A 27,766-nucleotide genomic window follows, 5' to 3' on the forward strand; every position below is an offset into this window, starting at 1 on the left:
AGAGACGAGGATACTGGAATGTCTAACTCTGAGTATGTTGAGAGTGGCAGTTCATGTGGTGACGCCATCAACACAATAAACCGATGGTTTCGTGTGAGAATGAATCCTAATTTTCGGGGTCCTTTTTATTTGACATTCTTCGCGCTTGATTCTACAGACCTTCAAGTCCAGGGGGCCAAAATCCAAAGATCTAGTAAGTGTTCTAGTAGAGGCTATCATTCACTAGCATATGTACACACATTTTAATTTTGTTGTTTTTGTACTTCTAATAGAAATTGTTTTCACGCTCATTAAAACGCATCTAAACTGTTTAATTTTCAAGCAGCTTAAAAACTGAGTTTAAAGATTATATATATATATATATATTTATATATATGCATATATAAGAACAATTCTGGTTGGTTTGAAATTCACACAAAGCTACTCGAGGGCTATCTGTGATAGCCGTCCCTAATTTAGCAGTGTAACACTAGAGGGAAAGAAGTTAGTCATCACCACCCGCCGCCAACTCTTGGGCTACTCTTTTACCAACGAACAGTGGGATTGGTCAACATTTATAACGCCTCCACGGTTGAAATAGTGAGCATGTTTGGTGCGACCCGCTTTTCTGGTTACAGTTTAATCAATGAGAGTGTTTAAAAGCAGCATTATAGTTCATTCAATCTTTATATTAAATAAGTTTTACACAGCATGAGGAAGGATTTGTATGTTCACGCTCTAATTAATCAATAAGGTAATAAATAATTATTATGACTGATGTATGGAAAATCGAATATCTATTATCTGCCAAACCAAAACAATTCTTTTGACCTAATATTCTTTACCCTCTACTGCACATTTCTGAGAAACGCTTCAGTAGGACAAATTATTTTTGAAACGTACAAACATGCATCAGTTATTACAGCCTTGTAAATTAGTCAATTTGTTTTGTTTGTTTGTTATTTGAATTTTGAGCAAAACTACTCGAGGGCTATCTGCGCTAGCCTTCTGTAATTTAGCAGTGTAAAACTAGATGGAAGGCAGCTAGTCATCACCACCCACCACCAACTCTTGGGCTACCCTTTTACCAACGAATAGTAGGACCGTCACATTATAACGCCTCCACGGCTGAAAGGACAAGTATGTTTGGTGTGACGGGGATGCGAACCCGCGACCCTCAGATTTAATTAGTCAAACAAATATTTTTGGTATTTATACGATATGTGGCTTCACCGAAGCTCATGTGTAGCTATTCCTAGAACTGTTGAACAGAAGGGAGACAATGCGAGTCAGTAGACCTTCCACTTACTCTTAACCAAATAGCAGAACTATGACGCATTTGTAAATGAAAGTGTTTGTTTTGGAATTTCGCACAAAGCTACTCGAGGGCTATCTGTGCTAATTTAGCAGTGTAAGACTAGAGGGAAGGCAGCTAGTCATCACCACCCACCGCCAGCTCTTGGGCTACTCTTTCACCAACGAATAGTGGGATTGACCGTCACATTATACGCTCCCACGGGTGGGAGGGCGAGCATGTTTAGCGCGAACCCGCGACCCTCGGATTACGAGTTGCACGCCTTACGCGCTTGGCCATGCCAGGCCTAACTGAAAGTTTAGGCATCATATTGTTGGCTTGGATTTTCCTATCCACAGCATAGCACGGTAACCATTCGGCCCTGCTCAGATTTAAAATATTATTATTTCTAAATAGCTCGATTAATATGCGTATTACCTGTTTATATCAAGCATTCGGAGTCACTAAGTCTATGCTATATAGTACTAAAAGCTACCTTTAAAGAAATTATTCTTTTGGGCCTAAAGCTTTATATATGTATTCAGTGATAACCTCTAACACGGTGATTACCTTGGTAACACCTTTGCACGAGAAGGATGACGTTATGCAGGGTGAAGCTTACACAAAACTTCCGCTTTCTTCTTGTCGTTTATACCAGCAGCAGAACGCAACAAACAATAACGGTCAGTCACAACAAAGGATTCCATTATGCTTTGCCTATTGTAGGAAGGAAAAACAGCTTCTGATATATTTCAACTTATTCAACTCGAAACAACCCTGCGGCTTAACATTTGCTTTTCCCAGGTCCTGAAAAAGGTCATTTTACGAATAGGGTTAAACTTCTTTAAGCAGATCGGCCCATCTTAAGAAGAGCGGGAAAACGTACCGATAGACCAGCATACTCGAATTGATGGATGTTCGTGAACAAGCTTCGAGTTTCGTAAAGGGGAAAAGAACTCTATTACGAATAAAAATATTTTGAAGAGTTAAAAAAACGCACTGTGGATAAAAGGCGGGAAACTGTAATTGAGAACGCGCGTTTGACCCTGTTGTTCCCGTTTCGACTAAAACATCTGTCGTTTTCTCCTGTTCAGTGGCTCACGTGTTTCCTCTCGTATTTCCCCCTTCGAACCAGTAAATTGTTATTTTATACACAACAGAAAGGAACAGTTTGTACGACCTGCAAGTATGGAGTACACGAACAGGAAATAAAAAACGTATTTGTTACGATATTTTTTACAACAAAAGATAAGAGTATTTCACATTAACCACTTTGCCTGAGTGAAACGGCCCCTAATAATAGGGTGATTGTGTTACTTGCTTGAATTACTTCCGGGTATTTTTTTCTTAGAGAAAATTGTTTGTGGGGTTAGACCAAGTGCGGACTCGTTGTTTAAACACTGATGTTTACGCTTTATCAGGATTGTTTGTTTGTTTTTTGAATTTCGCACAAAGCTACTCGAGGGCTATCTGTGCTAGACATCCCTAATTTAGCAGTGTAAGGCTAGAGGGAAGGCAGCTAGTCATCACCACCCACCGCCAACTCTTGGGTTACTCTTTTACCTATAAATAATTGGATTGACCGTAACATTATAACGCCCCCACGGCTGGGAGGGCGAGCATGTCTGGCGCGACGGGGATGCGAACCCGCGACCCTCAGATTACGAGTCGTACGCCTGCCTTAACACGCTTGGCCATGCCGGGCCTACTTTATCAGGAACATCAACACATGATTTGGTTAATTCTGTTCCACATTTCTTTTCTTCTGTCAGTTATTCTTTAATCTTTGCTCTTGAATTTAGAACAAAAAATAAACTATTTGTTTTCATCTCAAAAATCTTATGGTCCTATACCTTCATTTTAAAAGATGGAAGAATACAATAACAAGCAACGTAGAATCTGTATATGTTACTGTCAACTTTAACAGTTTGATGCACGTGTGTTTGCTAACAATACCGTTGCAGTTTGTTGTTGGTAGCAAGCTGATGTACGTGTATTATTGAGGATACTGTTGTATTTTGTTTTGATGGGTGACAATGTGATGCATGTGTATTTGTTGATAATACCACTACAGTAGATTTTGGTTTGTGACAGTTCGATGTAACTGTATTTACTGATAATGCACTACATGAATTGTTTTGATCTACGTGCGTATATATTTAAAAATATATCCCAGTTCTCATTATATCCATACATTGAGAAATTGATGTCTTTGTATCTTATGACGATACACTACAAACAGTTTTGATTAATGTCAAGTTTGCTATACCTGTATTCTCTGATGGTACCACACATATGATATTCATAACTCAAGTTTCAGATAACAAGGAAGTACGTAAATATGCAAAGGAAATATCTTCTGGTTACTTGAAATATTTTAAGGTCTTTCTAGGTATTGTAAGGTTTCGTAATTCACAAAATGAAAAAAAAAAAAAGAAAGATTGGATTGTCTCTTTTGATCTATACCTGTGTTTGGTTCCAGAAGATGAGAAAGTACATACGTTATAATATGGATTACCTTTTTGTTTCCTGTTAATCACCAAGCTACACAATGGACCATTTGTGGCGTGCTAATCACAGACATCTAAACCCGGTTGTTAACGTTATAATCCTTCAGAGTTCTCGTTGAAGCACAAGGGGGTTAAAACGAAAAGACAAAACTGTGTTCCTTAAATTCGTTTCTCTCTATTTCTACTTTAAGGAATATGGAGTTGAATTTTTCAATGGTCACTTTATTACTATTTTTTTCTACTTTCTTGTAATGATTCTTTTGCGTTATTAAAATATATCGCAGTTCTCAAACAATAAGTATTGTGTTTTTGAAGTTGGATATTTAGTTTGCAAACAAAATATGTATAGTAACTGCTCGTCGTAAATGAATAGTTTAGCAAGGTTCGTTATCTTGACTGGACAAGCAAGTCTCATAACAAAACATTTTCTCTTCTTAGATGGAAGTTTTTACTACGATGTTTTTTCACGTTTATCCTGAATAACATAAACAGTTCGTGTCAAATACAAGGAACTTTATCATCCTATGATTTTATTCATCATGTTATCAAGATGGAAATCTTTAAGGGCCTTCCGGATTAAACAAAACACAAAGAACCATACAGTCTACGTAAGGCCTAAGAATAGTCATCTGGCACAATGCCAAAAAAACTCGTTGTAGATTACTGAATGAATTCTACCGTTAAATAAATTTAACTACTAAAATTTGGTCAAAATAAACTATCTACTGCATACGAAGCAAACTTAGAAAATTTCAAAATGTTAACAAAATAAAAACTGATGCAAATATACCAAATGACAATTCCATCTGTCTCAACAATCCAAATTTTTCAAGGTTATGAATAAAAGCAAGAACTTTCAGTCGTGGGTGGTTATTAAACTATAGTCTATATTTCTGTATAAAGGTGGTTTTCATGTTTACTTGGTGTTCAGCGGAAAAATGTCAAGATATATAACAAACAACAGAACCATAAAAAGCTCAGCGAAGATTAAATCTAACATGGACCATATATCAGAAGACTTGAGAACACGTGTGAAGCACAAGTGAAAAGGTAAGATATCGGTTTTTACATCTGAATTGTTTCGAAATGATGAGGGAAAAAATATCATAATTCCATAATTCTTCGTCTTGACGAGATAGATAGTTCTTTTTCAATTGTAACGTGTAATTGTAAGAAAAAAAGGATGAGGAAAGGGTATTTTTTTTATACTATACTAATATTTAATGAAGAACATTTCCATCTGTATCTTTCCATAATGACTACAATTTATATATATTTCTAATTGGAAAAGTCCACGTGCTAATTTTCTGATTCATTTCTGCTTCTAGTGTGACGTCAACTTAGTTGATTAGTTAACTGGGCTCGTTCTGCAAAGAAAACGACAATTTTATTCTTGTTCTAAAACGTCTACGCGTGGTTAAAAAATACTTTGATCTTGGTAGAAATCAAGTTCATACGTTGTGCTACTGATCTCTAACTAGAAGTTGAATGAGACTATACCCAGTTGTTGTTTATCAGTCGCTGTTTACCAAGAAGTCCTGATTAGTTTTTTTTACTGTTGATCTGCTAACACTACCCTGATTGATGAAAAAAAAAAAAGGTTTAGGTTTTACTGGTTTACTGTGTGGGAGAAAAATCACTTGTCATGTGGAGAAGAAAGTGTACTTGTTTCACTAAATTGGTTTAAAGCTTGGTTTATAGCAGTCAGCTACAACGTAAATGTTGATTTGTGTGAACAGAGGTTTTAATGGCTTTAGAGCTGAAGGTTCGGGCCACAGATAACTTCTAAAACGTGCTGGTTTTTTTTCTTAGAAGGGTCAGTGTGCCCCGAAAAATCCACTCTTCCTCCACCTGCTTCATGCCTTCAAGGTAATTTTTCAACAACCAAAATAGATCAGTTTTACTTTCGTTTCCCCACGCCACATTGCGACTTTCTCGTCGTTGTCTGTATTAACTAATTTTCTTCTCTTGTCACGTTGCGTGGCTATTGTAGCCGCTGGTTGGACGATGGGCTATTTGCGCATGCTCTGGGGATGAAAGCTGTGTCCTTAATTTTAGTGTCGTGACCAACATCTGTTATTCTGTACACGTAAAATGCACGCGAAAAATGCCACGCTTCGAAGCCTCAGGAAAAGAGGGCACAGGCACCATATAAGGAAGTTTCGTAAACAGAGAAGAATTCAAAACAGGAAGTTGACTCTGAAACAAAAAGTCAACGTTAACAACATAAAATCTGTTGTAACCCTAGAAAAAACAAAAACCTTTAACTTTTACAACAGTAGAAAACTGAAAGAAATCACGAAAGCTTATGACTTCAGTTAAATCTATATAAATATAATAGTACTGTCTGTCGTATGTACATGTAACTATTTTGCTGGGTGTTGATGGATCTTCACCAAAATTGGTATGAAGGCTCATTAGGTTCACGAAGGGGTACACACAAATGTTCAGTTTTACGATTGCTATGGGCGTTTTTACCACTACTTAGCCCCCTTTTGAATAATCTTCGCCAAATTTAACATGGACGTTTTTGGGTTCATGCGAAGATACGTGCAAACTTGCGGTTTCTATTTTGTGTTTTGCAGTTTTTATGGGCGTTTTTTCACAATTAAGTATATATATATATAAACAACTTTTCATTTCCTAAGATAACCTTTCATTAATCATGACTTTGCATAACTTCCGTCCAAGGGGCGGGTACTACAACTAGTTACTAATAATGTATAAACACAACTAAGGAATGTCAACATCCGAAGGCAAAACATTTCATCTAGATCAACACATGGAGTATAGCGTGACGCTAATTGGTAGGTGAATGTAGGATAATTTAAAAAATAACTTAAGAAATATACTGTAGCAGATCTACAATTATACCTTGGACAACCGTTATATATTACGTACCTCTGAACTTTCTTATTACAAGGGTTTGGTTTGTTTTAAATTTTGCGCAAAGCTACTCGAGGGCTATCTACGCTAGCCGTCTCCAGTTTTGTAGTGTAAAATTAGAGGAAAGGCAGCCAGCTAGTCATTATCAGTCACCGCCAACTCTTGGGCTACTCTTTCACCAACGAGTAGTGGGACTGACCGTAACTTTATAACGCCTCCACGGCCGAAAGGGCGAGCATGTTTGGTGTGACAGGGTTTCGAATCCGCGACCCTCGGATTACGAGTAGAGGTGCCTTAACCACCTGGCCATGCGTTTCAAATTTGTAATACATACTACAAATCAAAGAGAAATCATCCTAGTCGTAAACAGAAAATCGCCCCTTGAATATTAGAAAGGTATTCGTTACTAACTCAGCCGTAACACTGCTGACATTAAGGGTTCAATTTCTCATGTTTGGAGTGGCGGAATTAATAATTTTTGTGAGCCTACACCCTGTGTAATTTTATATAGAATAAAATGAGCCATCATTAAGACCATGGATCATGAGGCTGAATTCCCTCTAGCACCTACCTAAATACGCCACTGTATGTTTGGCATAGCAAAGATAACCTATCATGCGGCTATGCGCTTACATATATGCATATAAATCGTTGAGAAAACATATCTCAAGTGATGAGATTTCCTGAGAAAGCCCTGAATAACTTAAAACTAATAAAAACAAATGAATAAAAATTGAAGGTCAGGTAAACATTTTATTACAAAACTGGAAGAACCCACTAAACAAAATTTATTATCTCAAAGAAATTTACCGTCCACTTAATAATGTCAAATTCTACCGGAATCATGACCAAGAACTGATCCTCAAAGTACGAAAATCATTAAAGAAAAACTATATCAACGTGACGAAACTAAGCAAATTGATGAGAAAATCTAACGCGTAAAATTCATGGCTGGGGAGATTTTACATTTTTTTTTTCTTCACAAAACCAATAAAGATCCCGGCCTTTCTGTTATCCCTAATACTATCATAGTCATACGGAAAAAAAAAAATGCTGATGACGTCATTAGAGATGTTCTTCTAACCCTTCAATCATGTACCACAGGCACAACATATAAGTTCAATTGCAGCTATCAATGTTACTGGCTCTCTTTCTCTTCTAATTGTTCTCTCTGCACGGGCCTGGCATGGCCTAGCGCGTTAAGGCGTGCGCTTCGTAATCTGAGGGTCGCGGGTTCGCGCCCGAGTCGCGCCAAACATGCTCGCCCTCCCAGCCGTGGGGGTCAATCCCAAATGTGACGGTCAATCCCACTATTCTTTGGTAAAAGAGTAGCCCAAGAGTTGGCGGTGGGTGGTGATGACTAGCTGCCTTCCCTCTAGTCTTACACTGCTAAATTAGGGACGGCTAGCACAGATAGCCCTCGAGTAGCTTTGTGCGAAATTCAAAAACAAACTCTCTGCACTATGGCTGTATTTCCTTTGCACAATAATATTCGGCATGACGAATGCCTCGAATCTTTAATAATCGAGTTAAATAAGATTAGATTTCCCGATACCCGACCTGGAACTGATCTCTCCAGATTTCTTTCAAACTATGAAACATCACTGAATTCATTAAAGAAAATTATCTTCAAATCAGTGATGCAAACATGGCGGATAATTTCACTAATATCTGTAAGTGTAAAATCGAAGATCAGAAAATAAAAAGTACATGTTTCAGAAATGATACGCTGATGACGTTTGTTTCATTTGATTAAATAACGGAACATTTCCAAAAGTTATTTTCGCACACGTAATATACTATCAAATTTACACTCAGTTACTTTCCCACTCAAATGTTATTCTTGCTTTTAAAGACGGATTTTTGCATTCTGATTCACACCGCTAAAAACAAGGTTTCGATGCCCGTGGTGTGCAGAGCACATCTAGATAGCTCATTGTGCAGCTTTGTGCTTAATTTCAAACAAATGTTGACCCGGCATGGCCAGGTAGTTAAGGCGTTCGACTCGTAATCCAATGATCGCGGGTTCGAATCCCAGTTACACAAACATGCTTGCCCTTTCAGCCGTGAGGGCGTTATACTGTGATGGTCAATCTCACTACTTTTTGGTAAAAGAGTAGCCCAAGAGTTGGCGGTTGGTGGTGATGAGTAGCTGCCTTCTCTCTAGTCTTACACTGCTAAATTAGGGATGCCTGGTGCAGTTAGCCTTCGGGCCCGGCATGGCCAAGCGCGTTAAGGCGTGCGACTCGTAATCCGAGAGTCGCGGGTTCGTATCCCCGTCGCACCAAACATGCTCGCCCTTTCAGCCGTGGGGGCATTATAATGTGACGGTCAATCCCACTATTCGTTGGTAAAAGAGTAGCCCAAGAGTTGGCGGTGGGTGGTGATGACTAGCTGCCTTCCCTCTAGTCTTACACTGCAAAATTAGGGACGGCTAGCACAGATAGCCCTCGAGTAGCTTTGTGCGAAATTCAAAAACAAACAAACAGTTAGCCTTCGTGTAGCTTTGCTCGAAATTCAAAAATAAACAAACAAAACATTCTAATTTACTACACAGGAAAACTACTGAAGAATCACGTTCTTAAATAACCAAAACTGTCACCTCTGACCAAACGAAACTCTCAAGATAAAATAGTCTGTCATACTGAAAACATTTACACAACATACCATAAAAAACTCAGGAAAGCTGTCACTTAGAAACATCACAAAGATACAGAAGTTGACAAGTGTAAAAGTTAAATCTTACAAAAAAACGTACTGACACTATCACCCAGAGACCTCACAATAGCTACAAAAAATTGACAAACACAGAAAGACTGTAAATACGCAATGAAACACTTAAACAAACCCTCATATAGACACACCACAAATACACAGAAATTGATAAACGTAAAAGCTAAAATTTACAAAACTCGCAACAAAACGTTATCTTGAGACGTTAAAATAGATACAACAAAAATTATCCAGAGACGTTAAAATAGTTACAACATAAAGCTATCCAGAGACGTTACAATAGTTGCAACAAAACGTTATCCAGAGACATTACAATAGTTACAACAAAAAATTATCCAGAGACGTTACAATAGTTACAACAAAAAATTATCCAGAGACGTTACAATAGTTACAATAAATTGAAAAATACAAACTTGAGCAGTGAAAGAATACGCACAGAAAATTTAAACAAACTGTTATTTGGATGCTTCAAAGAGTCACAGGAGCTAAAAAACACAGAAGCTACCTGTACTACTTTGGTTATTAACAGTAACTTGACAACTGAGGATTTCCGCGAACTTCTTATTGCCTCCTATTAAAATATTTTGTTTCATAATCTTTCTTTAGCTTGCCACAGTAAATTGCATCTCTACATTAAGAGATAGCCACCCTTACGATAGGTCAGGATATCAAACCCACCAAGACAATTCCTGAGGCATGCTCGCCCTTTCAGCCTTGGGGTCGTTATAATACCACGGTAAATCCCACTATTTGTTGGTAATAAGAGTAGCCCTAGTGTTGGCAGTGGGTGGTAATGATTAGCTGCCTTCGCCCCTAGTCTTACATTGCTAAATGAGGGACGGCTAGCGCAGATAGCCCTCATATAGCTTTGGGCAAAACATTAGCTATTACAATAAATTGGTAATTTACAACAGAACAAAAAACAACCTTTTTATCTGATAGATTTCCTGTCCATCAGTGTGTAATATACTGAAAAACATCATTGTCGTTAATTTCACTTTATCTATAAAATGTATAACATTGTTGTTACCTTGCTGTAACAAGCCTATCGCACTTTGCTTCGTTTGTTTTTTAATGTGAAAAACTATCTACATTGTAAAACAAGTCATTATGTAAATGTATTGAACATGTTGGATCCTAGTGATGTGTACCTCAAACATACCGTAATGTTTTAGTTGTAAAGGTATGGGTTTAGGATTGCCTGTTATGTATAACATAACGTTACTACCTAGTGTTAACTTTGAGGACTAAATAGCACAGATTCTCAATTCTCTCTTAATTCACCAAATATATGCACATGGTTAACTTCCTGTTAAATATGAGATAGAATTAGGAAAAAGTGTATAGATGTAGTTGACTAATTTAAGATGCCAACAGCGGTTATAATAATACTACGTAATGGGTGTAGTTTATTTACTTGCTGGCTAAAGTGTGTACATAGATATATACATACATATGCCTAAATTTGTCAATGTATGTTGTACTTCAATTTCTGTTACATTAATTACACAGACCTACTAATGTAAAGTTCATAAAAGTTATTCTTGTTGTAATAACGGGTTCTCTATAATTCAGCTACGCAAATTTCGAAAATATTTTTTTTATCACGTAAGGAAAGTCTTACAAATTGGGAAGACGAAAAAAAAAAAACTTTTACTTTGATAAAATTATCATTTCGTTTACCACAATAAATATTTATTATTATTATGTTTAGGTTCTAGAATGATCGACAAGACTTTCACATCGCGATTGGTCTACAGCCAGTGACCCGATTTCAATGAATGATTCACTTCTGGAGTAAAATAAATGTAATTTCCGGATTCAGCTTACAGGAATTACTGTAGAATGTGTAAAACTTTCATGACCGTAAAACTATCACGGTTCTGCGTAATTTTAAATAACTGCTTCTATATCCAAAACTATAGTTCTTACATCAGCATATTCAACGGTGATTCGTGGCTTATGGAGCTGTTAGATAATGAAAAAAAACAGTCTGGAATGAGAAACATGCTGTTTTTACTAAGTGTTAATGTGCTGTAACTCCAGATGATCACCGTTTTTATTTTATTTTTGAAGTTTATGATTATGGTTTCTTCAATGTATATATAAATATATATATGTATATATATACATGTATATTAAGTTATTTGGAATCTTAAGATATCTGGAAAATGGTGATGCTATATAGGTAGGCACGTTCTTCCATATGTAATTATTTTAGTCGATGTTATTCATCTAAAGTTACTTCCTCTTTAGAACCAGACACAAAACAAACAAGAATGAACATACAGAAAATGTAAGAAAAGCATGATATAAGTATCGTGCTCACGTGGAGGAAGTAACACAAATAATTAATTCGATGATTCTTTGTGGCATGTGTCATCTGTTTTTCAGGGTTGTTTTGAATCGAAACTGAAATTCCGTATATGCGCATGCCCACTTATACCAACTTCAACCTCTTTCTTAATAAAGGATTTAAGATTCTCTTTGCACATTTAATCCAATAAAAATAAAATTCATAATTTTGTTTCATTGAAATATAAAAATAAATTATGGTTTGACACCAAACTTAGTTAAGGAAAAATATAGAAATAAAGCGAAAAAATGATGTAGTATGTTTGACTGTGAAGTACATGTGTGACTAGTAAAATTAGTGTTCATCTATACAATAGTACTGTCTGTTGTCTATTGTATGTACGTGTAACTACTTCACAAGGTGTGAATGAATATTTACCAAAACTGCTATAGAAGTTCTTTAGGTCTATGCGGGGGTACATACAAATTTTATGAGCGTTTTTGCAGCTTTTATTACTACTTTGTAGGTTGTAAATGGATCTTTACCAAATATGGTATGAAAGTTCGTTGGGTCTATGGCAGTGATTCTGTGTGCCGCGAGAGATTGGCAGGTGTACCGCGGTGTTTTTGAAACATATTCAACTTTATGGGGATTTTACAAGCAAGTCGAACACATCGTTAATAAAAGCTACTATAGAGACACTCTAAAACCTTCCAAAACATTCGATGGTTTTCATTGAACTCAAGCACTGAGAAGTTCATACTTAAATTTCATTCTCGTCTGCAACGTTTCAACTGTTAATTTAATTGTGGCGCAACAAGCTCTTCGTACGTTATAAATGATGCATCAAACAATCAAACTGCTTTCTGGAACACGTTCTCATTCTACGGTAAGCTACAGCTATTACGCTGTAGGTAGGAATTTTATATCAACTGTAGAACTTCGTGCTTATCGTGTATGAATTAGCTTTATCATTTATCCATGGAAAAATATTTGAGTAAGTATGGTACTGCAAAGGAAAATGTGTTGAACCAAAAGCAAGAAATCAAACGAAAGTAGAAAAATGAATACATCGAATACGGTTTTATCGCTTTAGAATTGGAACATTTTCACTTACCATTCTGTCTACTCTGCTATGCAGCTTTATGGAACGAAGCGCTTGTTCCTAGCAAACTGAAGAGACACTTGGAAACAAAACATTCAGCTGTGAAGGATAAACCAAAAGAATACTTCGAGAATCTCGTGGCTCAACAACATGAACAATCAATGAAGCTTGTGAACTACATAAAGCTGCCCGAAAAAGGATTTATTGCAAGTTATAAGGTTGCTCAATTGTTGGCAAAACGAAAGAAAGCGCATACGGAGGCCGAATCAGTCATTGCGCCAACGTTAGCAACCATCGTTGAAACTATGCTTGGAACAGATGGCGCCAAAAAGGTTAAGCAAGTTCCACTGTCCAACGACACAATTTCGCGCAGAAGACTTGTAGACTTGTCGTCGGATTTGAAGAATCAAGTTTGCGAACACTTCGAAGCTCCTGAAGATGAATTGTCTCTGTTATGGTCTCTTCAAGTTGATGAATCTACTGACGTTAGTGGAAAAGCTCAAGTTTTGGCTTTTGTACGATTCATAAAAGATGGAAAAATCGTAAACGAATATTTATTTTCAAAGGTCTAAAAAGTACAGCGAAAGGCCAAGACATTTTCGAGTTGGTGAATGAAAACATTTTGCTCTTCAAATTACATTGGAATAACTGTGTCAGCGTTTGCACCGATGGCTTTCCTTCAATGCAAGGAAAAAGAAGGGATTGGTGCGCCAACAAAATCCAAATATTAGGATTGTTCACTGCATGATTCACAGAGAGGCGCTTGCCTCCAAATCTTTGCCAAAAGATTTGCAGTCTGTTATGAATCAAGTTATTCAAGTGGTGAATTTCATCAAGTCTCGGCCACTTCAATCTCGACTTTTCTCTTTTCTCTGTGAGGCGATGGATTCAGACTACAAAAAGGTACTGTATTACACTGAAGTTCGATGACTTTCGAAAGGAAAGATGTTAAAGTGTCTTGTCCAACTAAACACTGAAGTAATTTCTTTCTTGGAGGTTGAGGAAGCAGGTTTTGAATTTTCTTTTCTGAGATCTGGTGACTGAAGGTTCAATCTCTCTCCGACTTGTTTGACAAATTAAATTCTCTGAACTTAAGTCTCCAAGGACCATCTGAAAACATTATTACTGCAACGTCCAAACTGAATGCCTTTCATGAAAAGGTGAAGCTGTGGAAAAATAAGATTTCGAAAGTAATCCTTGATTGTTTTCCATCTGTTAACGAATGTCCGTCAATGAAAAAATTGTCCCTCAAATCTTGAACACATTAAGCGAACTACAGTCCGCACTAAAACATTACTTCCCGTCACTTGCTGTCGATGAATATAACTGGGTGACCTATCCATTCGGAATCAACGAGACAACAAATCTTACAATTGAGGAGGAAGAACAGCTTATTGATTTACGAAACGACAAATTTTATCAGTCATTGTTTCCCGAAAAGAGCTTGGATGAGTTTTGAATTTCCATTGAAAATTCATATCCTGCAATCAGTTCAAAAGCAGTTGAAGTTCTGCTTTCATTTGCATCTTCGTGGTTTTGCGAAATTGGATTTTCAGCATTGACTGAAATTAAAGCCAGAAAGAGAGAGAGGCTTCTTACAGTCGATGATGAAATGCAAGCTTGTTTGTCTATGTTAGAGCCTCGTTTCAATTTGATTTGCTCTCGGAAGCAGGCACAAGTGTCACATTGAAAAATATGTGTAAAAATTAAAAATGTTAATTTTTTTTCTATACCACAAAATCGTTAAAAAGCCTTAGAACGACACTCACGGCCAAAGCAAGAGATTGTATTTTCAATGTGAAGATGACATTATTATCGCTTGCTTTGGCCGTGATTTTCGTTCTAAGGCTTTTAACGCTTGCCGTATAACGTGTACCTAAAAAAGTCGCTAAGGCTTTCCAGGTGTGCGGCGAAAATTTTCAGATTGTCGTAGTGTGCTGCAAGTCAGTAAAATTGAGAACCACTGGTTTATGGTGAGATACATAAACGTTTTGAGCTTTGAGGTTTTCATGGGCATTTTTTTGTGTTTTTTACCACTACTTCGCTCACCACCTGTTGATGGATCATCACCAAGTTTGACATGATTTTTTGGGGGTTCATGCAGAGAGTGATGCTTGTTTGGCATGATGGTTTGTTGGGTCCATGTAGAAAGTGATGCTTGTTTGACATGATGGTTTTTTGGGTCCATGCAAAGAGTGATGCTTGTTTGGCATGATGGTTTGTTGGGTCCATGTAGAAAGTGATGTTTGTTTGACATGATGGTTTGTTAAGTCCATGCAGAGAGTGATGCTTGTTTGACATGATGGTTTTTGGGTCCATGCAGAGAGTGATGCTTGTTTAAGGTTTTACATTTTGTATCTTCTTATGGGAGAGATTTTGCGCTTTTTGCAATTGCATGTAGAGAAACAACTTTTCTTGTCCTAAAATGACCTTTCATTAATCATGAATTTACATAACTTCCGTTCAAACAGCTAGTAAACAATATATTCCTCAATAATCATATACAATAGTTGCTTAGAATCTCCCAAACCAACATATATATATTTATCCTAGGCAAAAAGTTTAATTATGAAGTTAAAGTAGGTGATTAGGACAAAACCGTTTTGCATTTTCTGGTGTTGACATTTTGGAATTCACTTGATTTGTCGTTACGGATGTCTGAAAATCATATTTGAAGAAGCTTGAGAAGCAGTATATGTGCAGCATTGGTAGTAATTATACAAACGGTAAAGGGGCACAAACGACAAATGCAAACGTAGCCTGTTATGGTGGACTGAAATATCGTATGACAAATATGTAGAAGTCAAACTCTTAACCAGCTTTGGCCCATTTCGTGAATTATTTAATGAAAGCCAGCACTTACTGAGGAATAGTTTTCGGAAAGGAATGCATTAAAATCCAAGGATATTCTATACAATGAAAAATATATAGTTATTTGCCTGAGTTTCCTTGCGATGGCGGCACGGCATGGCCAAGCGTGTTAAGGTGTGTGCCTCGTAATCTGAGGGTCGCGGGTTCTCATTCCCGTCGCGCCAAACATGCTCGCCCACCCAGCCGTGGGGGCGTTATAATGGAACGGTCAATCCCACTATTCGTTGGTAAAAGAGTAGTCCAAGAGTTGGCGGTGGGTGGTGATGACTAGCTGCCTTCCCTCTAGTCTTACACTGCTAAATTAGGGACGGTTAGCACAGATAGCCCTCGAGTAGCTTTGTGCGAAATTCAAAAAACCAAAAAAACTTGTGATGGTTGGCTTTTCCTATGGGCAGCGTACAGGGCCTTTTAATATATAGTTGGGAATACGGCCACTTTCTTGAACCGGCTGTAACGCGATCCCTTCACTGGTACCCTCTAGTTCTTACATCATAGAGTTCTCATAAGTTAGGGCGTTATTTATGTATTTGAGCGCTTTTAGCAATTTAGATACTTAATTCTGACAGCATAACCAGAACTATCTGAAAATAATCATAATATTGTAATAAATAAACTGATATAGTCATCTTTATTTGATTCAAGGGGGGATTTTGTTGACTTTACCCACCATGAGTTATTAAAAAAGATGAAAGGATTGGTTTGGACTTCGCGCAAAGCTACTCGAGGACTATCTGCGCTAGCCACCCCTAATTTAGTAGTGTAAGACTAGAAGGAAGGCAGCTAGTCATCACCACCCACCGCCAACTCTTGGGCTACGCTTTTACCAACGAAAAGTGGAATTGACCGTCACATTATAACGCCCGCACGGCTGAAAGGGCGAGCATGTTTGGCGCGACAGGGATGCGAACTCGCGACCCTCGGATACGGAGTCAAACGCCTTAACCTAGCTGGTCATGCCGGGCTTGCAGGTAAAGAAGTGTGAAAAAGCTGTTAAACACTGTGGAAAAATATATTGTTTATTCTATAATCTTATTAAAGTAGAATTGAAAATTGAAGCTCAGTGACAATGTATATATATAATGTTGTATTGAAACCGATAAAAAATGCAACACAATACTTACTATATTCCTCAACTAACACTAAATATTATTATACAATTTGCAATAGAAAGAAAATCATTGATGTTTTTCACACATGCACATATATTTAGTGCAAGCAAAACACATGTGATAAATGTGTCAAAGAGCGAACCTCTCTTTGGTCACTCAGTTTCGTTAATAACATTTGGAACTTTGCTCCAGACAATTTTCATCAATCATTTATATATACACATCTTAGGGAGGAGACCAACCACTCTTTGTTGTGCAATTTAATTTTCCAGTTTATTTAGATCTCAGAGTGTTTCCTTTCTGTTCCTTAAACAACTGTAGCTGTATAGTAGTTCATTTGGATTCATAACCGTGCCCTGAGTTAGTCAAAGCTGATTATCAATGTATATGTTTCAAACCACCGATGAAGGGCAATTTGACATAGTACGTTAAACATGTATGGTACCCCCAACCCTTTCCAATAAATTTCTATCTATACGTGTCTCGAATATCATAACACAAAAATAAATTATAGTTCTTTTAAAAATTACAATGGTCAGTTACACTAAAATAGGTCCACACCATTATATTAACTCACTACTCTTCGCGGTCAAGGAAATGTAATCTATTTAAAACACTCTCATCCAAATCCATCTGCCTAAAGCAAATAAGTAGCCCAAGCAATATGGGTTACATCCTTTTTTGGAATACAGCCACCTGGGATTCCATTTGCACAGTGGATGCATTAGCTTGAAGTCTTGATCTTTCTTAAACCTCTAGATGATGAATTTAATGTCACTGTTGTGCTATTGGTTCATTATATCCTTCACATATTGTATTGACCAACGAGTGATTAATCTGGACAGATGAAGCGATGCTTTGTGCTTCACATGAAGTAATATGTTGTGCTCCTTTCTTCAACAAGTTGTTAATCACAGTTTTACCTTTGTCTAGTATTAGAAAAGAAGTACGTTTATAAATTTCATAACACTATGTAACACAAATTTTGTTCCTGGATAGTATGTGTTATTTCTTAATTGCTTACGTTGTAAAAGTACAGAAAATGGCCATTATTCCCTTCAAACTTTGCTTTTGTGACCTGGATAATGATATTTAGAAATTAACATATTTTCTATTTAAAAACGGGCAAATTTGCACATTTTCATTTACATAAGGTCTGAATAAAACAACATATGAATCAAGATTTACATGTATTTATACTAAAGTTATGCAAAAACGTTTAGAATTGAGTAGTTTTTCGAGATTTGCGACTGTAATGTAAATCGCTTTCAAGTATCAGTCTCCAATCATGTTTTCGTTATACACTCCCAGATCACAGAAACAAAGTTTGAAGAACAAAATAGGTCTTTTCCATTTACTTTAGGCATAAGCAATTGAGAAATAACACTTTCTGTCCAGGAATAAGAAAAAGTAAACATTTTGTTACATTGTGTTCTTACATTTGCGTTAAGGTAAAACGGAATGATAAAAAATGAGCATTAGCAAAGATGGCAATGAAGATTGTCGCCTGTATGGTTATCATTCTCCACTGTTTCTGTCTTCTTGTTGGTCTGTGTGACATCAGGCTAGATTTTATCATATGTTAGGATAAAATTTTCACAGATAAGTTTGAATACATTCAATATGTCAGTTATAAAAACTAATAACAATCACAGTTTTGTTCTAAGAGTTCTTATTTGAACTCAAAGGTGTCAAGACTAATCTGTGAATGGTTGGTAATCATGTAAAGTAACCAAATCTTAAGGTCATCTCTATATTATTACTCGTTCCATTTAATTGTCATTCAGATTGAGATTAGTAATTAAAAATAACGTACAATTTATTTTCTCATAAAAAACTCGCTACATTAAATTCCACAAATCATATCTTTTCATGCATTCTGTTGATCACTTTATTTGAAATGTAATTATCTTTAAACAGACAGTATCACAACACTACAAACACTAAATCTGCTCCACCTTTTTCTTTTCTAAAGAATGCCAATATTAACTTTGTAAACTTTATTTCCTATTTCGTGTCATTGTTAATGATATCTTTCTTCCAGTGAACACCTTATTAACTTGTCTTTCAAAATGTAAACTAAACTACAATTAAAATTATATACTTCGTGCGAACTTAAAAATTACTTAGTTGATGGAAAGTAAAATAACAATATCTGATCAAAAATACAATTTTAACCCATAAATAAATGGAAAATAAATTTAAAAAGAGTGCAAATACAAACACATTCTTAAGACAGGCTGGTTCTTTATATTGCACCATCATTGACACTTTCCATATCCTTGTCATTATGCATACATATGTAGTATCTGGTTATCAACAAACTTTGCATGTATATGGTTAATGTGTGTTTGCAAGCAAAACACGTGTGATTGGTGTGTCAATGAGCGAATGTGTCCATAAGAACAATTTTAACATTTCTCCAGTCACCCTCACCGTAGTATGTGCACTGAGCGCTGCAAGGTAATCGATGTTTAAACATGTGTACTCTAAATCATAGACTAACATGAGAGAAGAACTGTCACATGGGATGTTTTTCGTAATTTCTGATGCTGTAGGACCATCAGAGAAATGTATTACAATGCCAATATTACTGTTCTGTTTCAATTCATACGCTATGGATAAAGAAATATCTGGTTTAGCTATGGTATAGCAAACCAGAGTCTGTTAATGTACCTACTACATGATATTTTAGGGTTACTCTGCATGGAGAGAGTTTGGCTTCTCAGACTGGCCTGCTCAGCTCTCAACTCGTTAATGTTTTACATCATTCCCTTTGAACAGTGCTGGTAACGATTGAAATCCTGAGGAAATTCAGTTCCCTTTCTTTTCACAACTTCGAACACCTTCTTCTTACGAATTCTAAATAACAAAGATTCCACATCACACACGATGAGTCTATAAATAACAGAGAGGGTGGAATAAAACACTTGACTAAATGAAATACAAATTTTATGGACAGGAAAATGCCTTTTTGTTGACATTTGTAGAAATACGGCCAGTTTTGAAACATAAGAAACTCACGTTTTTAATGTTGGGTAAGAGATTTACAAAAAAAATATTAAAACATCAGTGTCTGGATGTTGAACAATTACTTTTCTTTAAATACCGCTACCTCCAAACTTGAAATTATTAAAAAATTATTGCATATCACATGTGGAATTTATAACGTTACTTTTGCACAAATTACATTTGCAACACTTGTTTTACTTTTTTTTCACATAAAAGCTGGAGAATATGCATCATTAGTGGCTAATGCTTGAAGAAAATTCATTTACATTAATTTATTAATGCAAATGTTATTTAAAAATATTTTCTTTTTCAGTTTGACAGTTTCCACCCCTCATTCAGTTTGGACGTTTGTGTTGGTTGTATTTGGTCAGCAGAGGTTGAGGCTTAGAAAAAACATCCAAGCAAGATTAACTAAACAACTTTTAACAATACAACTGACCTAAGTATAAAGTACGTATAAAAATCTATAATATAATATAATTGTTTGTTTGTTTGTTTTTGAATTTCGCACAAAGCTACTCGAGGGCTATCTGTGCTAGACATCCCTAATTTAGCAGTGTAAGACTAGAGGGAAGGCAGCTAGTCATCACCACCCACCGCCAACTCTTGGGCTACTCTTTTACCAACGAATAGTGGAATTGACCGTCACATTATAACACCCCCACGGCTGGGAGGGCGAGCATGTTTGGCGCGACGGGAATGCGAACCCGCGACCTTCAGATTACGAGTCGCACACCTTAACACGTTTGGCCATGCCGGGCCCTATAATATAATATAATATAATATAATATAATATAATATAATATAATATAATATAATATAATATAATATAATATAATATAATATAATATAATATAATATAATATAATATAATATAATATAATATAATATAATATAATATAATATATATAATATAATATAATATAATATAATATAATATAATATAATATAATATAATATAATATAATATAATATAATATAATATAATATAATATAATATAATATAATATAATATAATATAATATAATATAATATAATATAATATAATATAATATAATATAATATAATATAATATAATATAATATAATATAATATAATATAATATAATATAATATAATATAATAAACGTTTTGGTATAATAAGGTTATTAAATTCGAAACTTAGAACCTTAATGGGCAGTTGGCTGCTTGTCAACAATAAATGTTACCATTTTTAAGATCTGGATGTATCTCTTTCCTTCAGCATACATCTCAACTGCTTGACCATGACTGTTTCTGACCTTTATAAATCCTATATAAGAACGATTCATGAGATTCACAAACAAATCAGTTTATACCTGGCAGTAAAATTTTTAACTACTAATACGTATGAAAGCAAAGACAGACGAAACCTCAGTTACAAATTGACAGAATATTCTTGCAAAACACAAAATAATGTAGACGATAAATAAATATTTCAAATTATTACAAACGTAGTTAATAAATATTTTACAAAAAATTTTAATGATTTCGAGATTTAAGCTTTTTTTAGTAATTCAAGTTATTTCTAACAGAGTAGGTAAGTTAAGCATTGTAATACCAGAAGTCTTACGGTCACAATAAGCATTTGAAATCCCAACAATAATATTTTTCCTGAAATGGCTATTGTGGATGTTCTCGATTTCTTTGAAAGACCACTCAATAACTTAAAACAAAAATACACTGACTGGAGATGTTACAGTGCATTTCCAAGAGCATCTCATACATTCTGTTTTAGTAAATAATATCGTAGAGCTTAGAAGATTTAAACATTTACTTTACTTTTAATCTTATTATATAAACATTCATAAAAATCCAGAAGGCACATTACAAAACATAAAACCCAGAAGACACATCATAAAACATTTTAAGGAATTTACAAAATAATGTGAATATTTAGAAGAAAAAAAGAACCACAATTATGATTAGTTGCATTTTGTGTTCCATTAAGGTGTGTTGTGGTATATTTAGATAAATGATCTATGGACACGTATCAGATAAGCCCACTTTATAACAGTAAAACTGAGCAGGAAATATGCAGGGTAATCTGAATTTCAAAACGTGAGTTTCGAGTTATCTGACAGATAAGTAGAGTGATCAAGTTTGATGGGCAGTGAAAACAATTTTTATTACGACACAACAGAAAATAAAAGTATGCATACCTGCTTAAGTTAACGATCATCCGTGCTGGATCTGTGACTAGATTTTTAGCTGTTCTTACCTAGAAATGAATGTCTGCAGAACCAGTCACGAGGCAAGTTAAGTAGAGCTCGGAGAAAGTAAGGCTCTGCAATGACAGAAAAAATCTTGGAACCTACTGTATACGCAAAACTGTATACGCGTTTTCGTGGTGGGTGTTATTTAATATAAGAGAAAGAAAAATATCAAAGGTAAATATAACTGCGAAATTTCTACGTTTTCTTCTAGACCTAGTGTTTTATATCAAAACTGCTTAGAAACAAGTTAAATTAAAAACATTTAAATATTTCAATCACTAAAAATACTAGAAAAAAATGTAAACACAACAGCACACATGATAGACATATAACACAATTTCTCTCATCTTTATTTCAGACTTGACCTCAAGTTGACAACTAAAAACTAAGTTTAAACCCAGTTAACTTTAAACTCACAACATGGTCAAGAAGTATATTAGCTTCCATGTGAATGCCACATGAATGACACGACCCTTTGACAAAGAAGTACAAATCAGATACATAATGCCAAACATGCTTGCCCTTTCAGCCGTTGGTGCGTTATAATGCAACGGTCAATCCCACTATTCGTTGGTAAAAGAGTAGCCCAAGAGTTGGCGGTGGGTGGTGATGACTAGCTGCCTTCCCTCTAGTCTTACACCGCTAAATTAGGGACGGCTAGTACAGATATCCCTCGAGTAGCTTTGTGCGAAATTCAAAACAAACAAACAAACAGATACATAATAATGTTAAAGTACATATTAATACAATCCACAATACCTTAATAAAATTAAAATATTTGTTAATACAATGATATAAAAATGAGACAATATATGAAAGATCTAAACCTAAAAGAAGACCTCTTACCATTCGACAACCCCATTGGAAGGGGGCAATCTAACAGACTGACCGTCAGTTCATAAAATAAAAAAAAATCATTTAACATGGAAAATTTACTACATCATAAAAAGAAACTTTTAATCAAAATGATACATTAAATATGAACTCAAAATTTGAAACACAAAATCAAACTCTTTAATTAAATAAGAAATTATAATAGCTATGCACGTATATTCTAATAGAACATTTCGTTAAGATATGTATATATAGGCACGCACACACATACTAAAGGCAAAACTGGACAAGACATATTTACACAATTCTCACTGAGAAGTGACACCATGACTTCTTTTAATGACAAAGTTTTCATTTGAGTACCCGCCACAAATGATTAAGCTTCAACAGACATTGAGCCCAATGTCAAAAACTCTCTTTATCATTCAAGAGACAGTTAGGTTTATTATTAATTGGACTGTTTTGGCTGATACATCCTCATGACAGCCTTCAGTCATTCTGATTATCCGTAAAGCAAACGAAAATGTTCCAGGAACATTTAGCAGCAAAGGGTAGAAAACCACTGACTTGTTAAGCAACAAAATTCTATTCCTTATACAAAAAATATAGACTTTAATCTAAGGTCAGACAATTCTCATTGGTCAAAAGTTCAACTGTGTTTGTAGTTTAAAGTAATGTATACTCATGCACAATGTCACCCGTCCATAACACATATATTTGGAGAGCCTGAAGACTTTCTGAGCCTAAAGAGTTTAAGGGCCTTTACTTGTCCATCTGCTTGTGGCCATACTGCTCTCTGGTTTTCCTTTTAGGCAACTGAAGGACACACTAAATTCAACATACTGTTTCTTACACAGTTGAGCTTACTTATATTAAGTAATGCTAACAATACCTCTGACCACCGTTCATTGTTTCTTCCTTTGAGACATTCTTCCATATACAAATCGGTACTAGACTCTGGTGCAAGTTACAGTTTTGACAGCGTAGGTGCAACTTTCAGCTAATCCTCCTAATATACACACAACCTGCATTTTCATGCCCTAATAATACCTTTTGTAATTAAACAATACTCAGAAAATGTACAGTAAAACTGTTATTTAAAACAAAGTTAATTCTATATGTCCGAAAATATTCATGTCACAAGCAAATAAAACTGGGCACATCATGTGCAAGTGTCTATGACATCTAATTCACTGAATATGGATTCTATTTCATGTTGATAATTTCACCTACTCCTTAACGTTTAAACTTGATCCAGCTGAAATATCTTCTTCACTACTGCTTATAAGAAACAAAAGGTGAAACCGTGTTATATCAGGCTGTTTTTCTTTCTCTCACTTGTAACATAAACCTTTTTGTTAATGTTATCTCATCCATGAACATATGAATATCTCAAAAATAAAACTGCAAAAGTCTTAATAAAATATCAAGTGTGGTGGAGGTTTCAGATTAGTTCTTAGTCTGATGTAATGTTCCTCACAGTCTTGACATGTTTATCAATAAGTAAATAAGATGTTTAGTCTTCATTTTTACAATAATGTTAATTACCTCAGAGCAAGAAAAGTGAGGGTAAATGAGGTTTAAATGTTTCAAACCACCATATATTTTTACGAGTCTGTGATTGTATGTTGACTAGCACTTTTCAAGTTCTGGACTACCGAGGGAGGTCTCTACAGAATAACCAGACTGTTTTCAACCTGAAAACCACAGCATACACTCTGATCCAGACTACAAACAACCAGCCAAGAAGGATTGACAGTGCTGCTTATGTACGACCACTACTGGTTGGACACCCAAAACCTTGATTCAAGATTTTCTATTGAGAAATTATGGGGTTACCAATAAGTATCAGTGTAGTATCACTTTTTGCCATCATTTCTATCTTCATACTTGAACTAAAAGTTTGGTATAATGTTCCTCAGAAATTTAATGTACATACTAATAAACAAACGAGATGTTTAGTTTTCAGTTGTCAACTCATAATCCTCAGATTTTGCTATGCGAATTAATTCAAGTTACTTTTGAACATTTGAATATAAAACTTTCATCCCAACGAATCTTGTAACTCTCTCAAACGAGATCACAAGTTTAAACTGTTTCTTGAATTAACACAAAGGGAATCTTTATTTGAAAAAGTAAACAACAGAACCTACATCTGTATATACATTAATTGCAATTTTACAAATTTCAATTCGAACATTCCGTACAAAATTTTAAATTTTAATGAAATTACCTTAACAATTTTGCCCTACATTGTCATAGTAGTTCCACTGATTTCTCATGCCAACTAAAACGTGTAATAAGTAACAGTTACATAATCTCTGGACTATCTGAAGCACCAGACATTAGGATATAAATATGATTATCCTTGGCGTGACTGTAAAGTTTTAGCCTCATAACAATTCTAAGTGTTGTTGTTTATAATTAAGCACAAAGCTACACAATGGGCTACCTGTGGTTTGCCCATCACGGCCATCGAAACCCGAATTACAGCGTCATAAGTCCGCAGACATACCGAGTGCCACTGAACACTAAGAGAAATGAAGAGTTTGTATTTTGACGATTGCTGTTATTTATATGAATCGCATGTATTATATTTGTTTCAGACAATATGTCCATACTCTGTTCTGAGCTTGTCTTTTATTCGTTTTGAAATTTGCTTTTGGTCTTTTTCTCTGCTTTTAGATATCTGTGTATCTATAAACACTTAGAAATACCAACATCTAAGTTATTATCCAACTTAGCTCTGAAGTTAATTCTGACTGACTATATTTGTCCAATGTAGATCTACTTTGACACTTCATTGTTTTATCACTTTCTTGATTCATTTAAACTAGATACTCAGGAATGGATTTATTTCTGATTATCACCAGTTTCAGAGAGTTTTATTATTCTCTGTTGAAATAGAACTGGGTTTTTCAACGTCAATGACCATCTCTAATTTGAACTATTGAAAAACAGGGAAGAAACCCAAAAGTCAGCCTCTGCTGATGCAACACTTTGTTTTGCTCTTTGAACCAAACAATGTAGTTGATTGTCACACTTAAAAAATACACACTCACATACACACACACACTACTAACAACGTAGTGAATACACACTCACATATACACACACACACTACTAACAATGTAGTGAATACACACTCACATACACACACACACACTACTAACAATGTAGTGAATACACACTCACATACACACACACACACTACTAACAATGTAGTGAATGTTCAATGTCTTCATATTTGAACCTTGGAACTATTTCATTAACACCGAATAGTCATCTAACAATATTTTTAATGGTTAGAAAATAATACTTATATTATATGCTAATTAGTAATTTTGTACAGATTTTCAATTCAATCTTTTTTTGAAGTTGTTTGCAGTCTAATTCAACATTTTAGTTCCAATCTTCATGCTTCTGTTCAGCTGCAGAGAGAGAAATAGAAGACGTACTACTTTTATGTTATATTCAAACCATTGTTATCTGAATAAAGTTACATGAAGACATCAGAAGTGTAAGTGTGATGTTCATTTCTGGTATTGTTACTAAATATACAGTTGTCACAATTACTACTTTAATCATATGTTATTACTTGCTAAAATAAATCATGTAATCCTCTTGGGAGTTTTGATTTTGCATTTATTTATCAACTTCAAATGCAGCAAAAGAAGCCACAAAAATAGTTTGTTATTAAATCTAATTTCTAGAAGTGAGCAACTTTCTTAGAACACAGCTACTACACACCAAACCAGGATGTGCTTCAAATTCTAGATGTTGTGAAGCATATCTATCACTATGTAGATAAGAGTTTATACAAAGAGTGGCATATTCACATTTCAAGAGACATATCAGTTTCAGATGTTCCAAAGGCTCGTGGTACTGCAACACATCTTCTCATTTTTCAATAGTGATTGATTAGAAAACAGATTTTCATGGTAATACGTTAGATAATGTGCAGTAACCTAGTATGCAAGCAGTTAAATGAAGTGACAAACTAAAAGTAATGACACATACTGCATGCACTTGGATAGGGCAAAAACATTTGTGTCGAATTCTCAGTAAACATCTGTGGGAGTAAGATATGAGAATTATAAGGACACATACATCACATGAACACTGCTTGCTAAGCAGAAAAATTATCGCCAGCTTCTTAGAGCATAACTAGTCAACAGAATAGAAATAATGGTGATAAAATATAGCAGGTTTCTGAATATGTAGGATCACATGCTATATTGATAATATGATCGACGTAGCCATGAAATGATGCCATCAGAAAAATAATGGTGTCAAGTTTGCGTTAACGTAAAATTCAAAGAACCTTACCATATTTCATAACAAGAAATGAATGACCATTAACATCACAAATCAAAGTATCTATGTTTTCTGGTTGCATTCATGTTGTTATGTAAAATATTGATACAAACATTACACTTTATGTACTTCTAAGTGTAAATACGGTTTGTACTGGGACAATTTTAGCACTGAGCTCTTGGTTTTCCTTAGCAATAAATATTATGATCACTATTGAATAAAAAAGAAATTAGTGGTAATTAATAATTACAGCTGATTATTTCACCGATTTGAGTAAATCTTACGCTTTTTTGCCAAATAATTGTTTTAGACATTTTATTTTAGTAATGAATCACAAATTTTGAAACGTCAGAAAAGATACGCATGACTCAAGAGGTGGATTCAAAAGCCAACCATTCTCCAAGACCTGCAAAGTGCCGGGATTGGTGGTAACTCAAATTTCCCATTCCTAGTTTGAAAATTTAACAAACATAACTGGACTGACAGTTAACCATGATTATCAGTTTTAAAGAGAATAAGTGTTATGATTATATCTTTATTTGGTAACATCTTCAAAACATCCCAAGTCTATTTTCTGAACTTGTTAA

General features: G+C 35.2%; 2 long non-coding RNA genes across 22 annotated transcripts in view; one reads left to right on the forward strand and one right to left on the reverse strand.

Moving 5' to 3' along the window:
- Window positions 1-26,106, forward strand: LOC143250734 (uncharacterized). The gene is made up of 4 exons (XR_013028337.1): window positions 1-193; window positions 4,222-4,833; window positions 20,109-20,245; window positions 24,499-26,106. It is a non-coding gene; the product is annotated as an uncharacterized LOC143250734 (long non-coding RNA).
- The window catches only part of LOC143250733 (uncharacterized), a 29,782-nt gene continuing 6,842 nt past the window's right edge, over window positions 4,827-27,766 (reverse strand). For 4 of the 21 annotated variants that reach the window (XR_013028319.1, XR_013028318.1, XR_013028322.1 and 1 more), the window contains 3 exons: window positions 21,975-22,099; window positions 21,003-21,085; window positions 18,585-19,645 (listed from right to left, as the gene is read on the reverse strand). This is a non-coding gene — a long non-coding RNA (uncharacterized LOC143250733). Of the gene's footprint in view, window positions 5,983-17,586; window positions 17,713-18,584; window positions 19,682-21,002; window positions 21,086-21,974; window positions 22,100-27,766 lie in introns of those variants that run through there. The other 17 variants (XR_013028332.1, XR_013028326.1, XR_013028336.1 and 14 more) reach the window with 12 other exon arrangements.

This window comes from Tachypleus tridentatus, chromosome 5 (assembly GCF_004210375.1).
Source record: "Tachypleus tridentatus isolate NWPU-2018 chromosome 5, ASM421037v1, whole genome shotgun sequence".
Taxonomy (NCBI): domain Eukaryota; kingdom Metazoa; phylum Arthropoda; class Merostomata; order Xiphosura; family Limulidae; genus Tachypleus; species Tachypleus tridentatus.